The sequence below is a fragment of the Brassica napus genome, chromosome C2 (genome assembly GCF_020379485.1).
Source record: "Brassica napus cultivar Da-Ae chromosome C2, Da-Ae, whole genome shotgun sequence".
NCBI classification, from domain to species: Eukaryota; Viridiplantae; Streptophyta; class Magnoliopsida; order Brassicales; family Brassicaceae; genus Brassica; species Brassica napus.
Window position 1 is genome coordinate 38300392 of NC_063445.1, and position 7064 is coordinate 38307455.

General features: G+C 39.1%; 1 pseudogene; it reads left to right on the forward strand.

The window, feature by feature from the left end:
- Positions 1 to 3735: 3735 nt before the first annotated feature.
- LOC125581847 lies at positions 3736 to 4408 on the forward strand (annotated as a pseudogene).
- Positions 4409 to 7064: the final 2656 nt, after the last annotated feature.

Genomic DNA, 7064 nt, shown 5'->3' on the forward strand with positions numbered 1-7064 from the left:
TGTTTTACTCACTGAGTGAGGCTGCGTCGTCCGTCTTAGCCGTAGCGACTATCTCTGGATCGGCGGCCGTTTCTGGAGTTGTTTCCTCCGTGGGAGAGGGAGCGTTGGACTTGGAGACGTGTTTGTCGTCCGCAGTCATTGCTTCGGCGGATGGTTTCGAATTGTCCTTGACATAAGAGTTTTCAAGCTTGGCTTAAGCTATCTTTGCGCGTTTTGGTTTGACCATAGAGGTCGTCGTGATCTGTCGCAATTTATGTTCTGCCAAGAAGCAGAGTCTCGACTGCTTCTGACATCCCGAAATTGCGGCGATTCTGCTGGGAGTCAGAAATTTTATGCCCAGATGATAAGTCGATGGGACTGCTTTCATGGCATTGATCCAAGGCGTTCCCATTATCATGTTGTAGATGGCTGGGTGGTCGACTACCGCGAATTCAACGATTTTAGTAACCTCTTTTGCCATGACTGGGAGTTTTATTGATCCAAGGGTCATGGACGTTACACCTGAGAAACCGGTCAGCGGCGTTGGGATTGGTACGACTTCTCCCAGCTCTATATTCATCCTTTTGAGAGTATCACGGAAGATGACGTTAACCGTACTCCCTGTGTCAACGAGGATTCTTGCGACTTTGATATCTCGGATGACAAGGTCGATGACGAGCGGATCTAAGTGTGGTTGGTCTATTCCACCTGCCTCTGCGTCTTCGAAGGTAATTGCGCTGTTCGGGGCATCGCGAGGTGACCGGACTGAATAGTTGGCACTTGTCTCGGCCTTCCGCTGATAAGCCTTGACGGACGAGACCGAGTCGCGATAGAACTGTGATTCTCCAATGATCATGTTCAACTTTCGACGGTTAGGGTCGTTACCTTTGTCGTCCTACCTTCTTACGCGCTTTTCTCCCGACTGGTTTTCTCGCGACTCATTTTCTGTTGCGGGATTTTTATCCATGTCCGCCCTTGGCGCCCGGTCAGAATCCAGAAGGAGGTCCTTTATGCCGGTCACCTTGGATAGTTCGCCCGCGTGTAGTTTTGCGTCTAGTCTAGCGCCGAGAACTTTGCAGTTCGCGGTCGAGTGCCCCTTTGTCTGATGGAATTCTCAGAAGGTATTGTCCTTATACTGGTTCCTGGTCCAGGTATTTCCGGATGTCTTTCCCTGTTCTGAATTGATCACGTAATTGTGCTCGCCTTGGACGTCTTCCCCTTCGTGATGGACATACTTGTCGTTACGAGCGGGCTTCTTCTTCGAGGATGACTTTTGTGGATTGTGCTTTTGCGAGATGACTTTCATCTCTTCTTCCATTATGATGAAATCCGTTGCTTTGTGGAGGGCTACTTGGATCGTACGCGGTTTTTCCAAAGAAATCCATTGTCGGAACTTTGACATTTACCAGAGGGTTTTTCTGAGCGCATCGACTGCTACTTTGTCACTAATTCCGGAGACTCTTGCCATCACCAACTTGAATCTGGCTATAAACTCTCGCAATGGCTCGTCTTCTCATTGTGACAGGCTCCAGAGATCTACGTCGGAGATCTCTCTATCCATAAACATGGAGTATCGCTTGAGGAATTCGGATGCTAACTGTCGAAAGCTTCCGATAGAGTTTCTTTTCAGGGGAGAAAACCATTCGGGCGCAGCCCCTCGCAAATTTTCGATGAAGAGGAGGCAATAGCAAGCGTCTCTTTCGCGCTCTTTCAGTTTGCATCTTCCCATTGCGATTTCGAAAGATTGCAGGTGCGTCTTAGGATTGGTGGTGCCGTCGTACACAGGGATTTTGACTTTTCCAGGGTCTGGGTCGCTAGTATCCGTGATGCGGGCGGTGAACGGTGTTCAGCGCGCTTCATCGAGAAACCTGTCGATCTCATGAGCGACGCTCGTCGCATGGTGAATTTGCATTTTACTGCTTTCACTTCGGCCGCAGTTTTGCGAGTAAACCTGGATCCCTAGTGCGATGCAGTCCTCCGTTTTGTGACGGTGGTCATGGTGGAAGTCGCACCATGGGTTTGGATTCCCGAAAGAATCGGGTGCTCGCATCTTCTGAGGCCACTTGACATGTGGGCCCATCTGCCTCAGAACATGTATTAGCTATGGTTTTGATATAGTCAAGTTAGAGATGTCGGGCCATGTGGATACATTCATCCCTTCGGCTCTCTCCAAGGGTCGGTTCGGAAACCTGCCCTTGTTCCTGCTCCCATCTTCTTTTCTTTTGTAAGACCCTTCGTCTCGGTCGATCTCCGCCTGCTTGGAGACCTTTAGATCTTGCTTTAGTTGAGCCTGGCTCGAATTGCAACGTCTTCCTCCCATTTGACATGGGCCCAGGCTTGGGAGAGTACATCCTCCATAGTCTTGCATTGATACTTCATGAGTTTCTTATACAAGTCCCCGTCGGGAAGTAGGCCTCTTTTGAAGGCTGAGATTGCTGTAGAGGTATTGCATTCAGGGATGGATACCTTCTCGTGATTGAAGCGAGCTATGTAAGCGCGCAGTGGTTCAGATCGATGCTGGAGGATCTCGTAAAGATCATTAGAGGTTTTCTCCAGGCTTCTACTGCTTGCGAACTGCTCTACGAACTTGTCGGTGAGGACCGCAAAGGACCGTATAGACCCGTTAGGTAAGTTGATGTACCATTGTAGATCTGGGCCAATCAAGGTCGAACCGAAGCCTTTGCACATGGTTGCTTCTTTCGCCTCTTTCGGGATTGCCACAGTGAGCATCCGCTGCTTATACTGAGCGACGTGGTCATCTGGGTCGTCGGTGCCGTCGTACATCCTCATGTTGGGGAAGGTGAACTTCCATGGCATCTCAATCAATGCCATCTCGTCCGTGAAGGGAGTATCAGCATATGAGTCGGGATCGCTTCTTCGGATGGGAGGAGCTACACCTGAGATTTTTTCGACCATCGATTGAATGGCATCGAATTTCTTGGCGAATACTCGTTCGAGGTAAGCAGTCATGGCTGGTTCTGATGACTTCGCCGCCTCCGTCGTCTCCTCATTATATAACACTAAAATGGAAATTATGTATTTAAAACATTTGTAATAATATCAAATACATTTATAAATTAAAAATATATGCACAGACATGCGAATCAAAATCTAGTAATATCTGAAGCCTCCTTCAGATTTTGATAACTCTTATTTTTTTGTTTCATTTTAATTGTCGTTTTAGATTTGTGTACAAAAATTAAAAATATTTATTGTTGTATATTTTCTAAATAAAAACACCATTATCTATATAGCTAAACATGTTTCAACCAATAAAAAAATAAAATATTATATAAACTTAATAAATTTTTCACTAAAATTATAAAACAACACCTATATACTTTTAGCCTCAACACTAAAATAATCATTTAATATCTTAAGCCATATTGGATGATGCCTTGATTAGAAATCACACACTCTAATGAACGTAGAGAGTTTTTTTGATTCATGACGAAAGTGAAAAAAAAAACACATGTTCAAAGTGTTGTGCGGTTTGCGGATCTCAATTGTTATGTATTTTTATTAAAATAACCTGATGTTATGTATTTTTATTAAAATAACCTGAAATCTCAAGTGGGTAGGGTCCGGTCTCACTTTAATAATATAGCCGTTACTCTATTTTCACAAAGTTTTCATTCACAACCACACCTCTAAACATTTCTCACAATTTTCTGGTCTAAAGCAGGAATATAACTTTTTTTCTCTTTTCCTTTTTGCTTTTACACAATCTTATAAGAAATTTGAGCCTGAGAGAGCGAGAGACGGTGTAGCATGCACTACACGCGCATCTCACCAATTATATTGCTTCTCCACCACCCACCATCACCGCCACCGCTGAATCCAGTGGTAGAGGAACCATGTTAGCCACCCTATTCATGGCCCTCCTTCTCCCTTGCGTTGGCATGTGCATTGTCTTCCTCATATATCTCTTCTTCTTGTGGTGCTCCACACGACGCCGTATTGAGCGTCTAAGATTTGCTGAACCGGTTAAGCTGGTCACCAGTAATGGTCTCTCTGTCTCGGAGCTCGAGAAACTCCCAAAACTCACCGGAAAAGAGCTTGCCTTAGCGGTGAGGTCGACAGAGTGCCCCGTTTGCCTTGAAAATATCGAGAGTTGCCAATCGGCCCGTCTGGTTCCCGGTTGCAACCATGGGTTTCACCAATTATGTGCTGACACGTGGTTATCTAACCACGCGGTGTGTCCTGTTTGTCGTGGCGATCTTGCTCCGAAGGTTCCTCAACTTAGAAACAATCATAGTCCATGTTGAAAACATGATCCCAAATACTCTTCTTCTTTATTCATTTTCTTCTACTTGTCTTGTTTTCTCTCTGTTAACATTTTAGTTTTTTCATCTTTTGCCGTAGTAGGTGTATATGGTTTGTACAGTAAATTGTAATAGAGTCAATTACAAAATTTCCTGTTTTGTCATTGCGCTACTTACCTATCAATATATATACAATAATTTATACTAGTTATAAGGGTGGAGTTAAAAAAATGTTGATACAAAAAATATATTTCATTACTCAAATATGAAGTAATTTGAATAAATAGAAAATAATAAAAAAATCAATAAAATATAAATTCTTACGGAAACAAGTACTCTTGGCCAAAAATAAGAAAAATTGTTTGAAATATCATACATTTTCTACCATTTTTCAAAAATATATTTACTCAAAAATATCCTAACATTTGGATTTAGGGATTATTGCTTATTGTTTAAAATGTAAGATTTTAAGGGATAGAGTTAGGTTTGTAAATGGTTATTAAACATGTATAGATGATTTAAGAGAGAATTAGTTTAATGTATTTTCATCACAAATTTAGAGTATTTATGAAAATGGTTTATCATTTAAAAACAATATTGAAAAGTATTTATCAAGTTTGAGTTTGCATCATGCATATGTAAATGATGGTGATGATGATGACGGGAGTATGGATGATATTAGATCTTGCTAAGAACGATGCAATATTGTAAGAAAATTGGCTCAAGGTTGAGGAGAATTCAACGTTGACTATGAGAAAAAAACAAGTCAAAGGCTTTTATTGTTGAAGCACTTAAATATGCTTAAGGAAAAAAAGAAATTCGTCTCGGAAGAATTTAGAATGTAAATTTAAGTTTGTTGTATAAGGAGGACATGACTTAAAAGAAAAAGGGATTCTTGAGAATAAGAAAACCAAGAAAATTTTGTTTTGTTTATATGACCAAGCGTTTGGTGTCATTCTAAGGTTACTGACGTATATGTTGACTAATATCTAAAAATTTGAATGATTTAAACAAGGTTTGTCAAATATGACTTAAAACTTTATTTTAAATACAAAATTATATCCAAACTTAAATTAAATGAAACTAACCTAAAAACTTTGTAAAATTACAGCCAACTTCAACATTCAACATGTCAAATATTTGGAACAGATTGCAAGGACCTGATTGCGATGATAAAGGATCCCCAAGCATGACCAAACTTTTCAATGGAGCTGGAGGTCATTCAAATTATCCTGATGTGCTATTCGGATTTCAAGATTAGCTATGTGCCAAGAACGCAAAATGGAATTGCAGATTCTCTAGATAGGAATGCTTGGTGTTTTCATAGATCTCTATGTTTCATTAGTTGTTCTATTCCGGTCTGGGTACCCAGACCACCTCATGTCTAACTAATAGAATAGTCGTTTGTTGCTAAAAAAAATAATAATAATTACAGCCAGCTTTTTGTAAAGAAAAAACATAACTCATTTTTATGAATATTGCTCCAGAAAGTCGTATGAGTCTTCTGAGATACTGTAAGTCGTCTAGACGACTTCCAGGGAAGTCTTCAGGTGTATTTGATCTTAAAAATAATTTAAAAAAAATTTTAAAAAATATTTTGATAAGTGAAAAATTAAAATAATGTAATTATAAACAATTTTAAGTAATATAAATTAAGATATAATAAAATTGAATAGTTTTCAACATAGATGAGCAAAAGTAGTTAATCAAGATATTCTTTGGCTTAGAGTTTGACAACATATGTTGTAGTATTGTATGTATTCTTAGGGTTAGATTTTGGAAAGCTTAAATTTTCTTTTGAAAAATTAAAAATTTACCTATATGTGTTTATTTATGTGTATTGTAATCACTTTTTAAGTTTAATTTGATTATATGAAGTGTTAGTTAGTTAATTTAGTTTAGGGGTTATGTTTAGGGTCTGGACGACTAGCAGGTAAGTCGTCTGGCGATTAGAAGACTTCTCTGAAAGTCTTCTAACTCCCGCTAAAAATATTTTAGTTTCCCGCTAAAAATATTGAAGTCTTCTGGGCGACTTACAAGTAAGTCGTCTAGTAAGTCTTTGAAAGTCTTCTGAATCGAAAATATTTAACTTTATTGGAATTTTAGTCTCCAGATATAAAGAAAAATTTACACATTTTCTATTCTCCTCTCAAATGGCTGCAACAAAAATGGTATGTTCCTCATTCTAAAACTCTCCAACCTCTCTCTAACCTCTTTGAACTTATAAACACCAAACTTTATATCAATTTATTGTTTTTGTCTCATGTCTTTCTCACTAGTTTATCTTGTTTTGCATGTTTTTCATCACATGGTTCTCATCTTTCACTCATTTAAAGATAGATCTATTGATTTTAGATATGTATTTTTGTGTGTTTTATAAAGGTAGATCTATCAAATCTTACACTCATTTTCTCTGATTTTAAGTCATTTGAACGTTTTTGGATATGCAGATTTTTCAGATCTGGATTTGGATATGCAGGTTTTTCAGATCTGGAAGACTTCTGGGACGACTTACCTGTTAGTCGTCTAAAATATAATGCGTTAGAAGACTTCCAGGACGACTTACCTGGAAGTGTTCTGATAGAGTCTTCTCACATGTCTCCATTTCATAACAGATCTGAGCGTTTTGGTAAGTTTTTATATCTGATTTTTCTTCATTTGGTAACTTCATGTTGCATAAAGTTCTTACATTTTTCCCAAACTAAAAATCTCCAAACCCATTCTAATCTTTTTGACTTGAAAACACCGAACTTTATATGAATTTTTCATTTTTGTCTCATGTCTTTCTCACTAATCTATCTTTATGTTGCAGATTTTTAA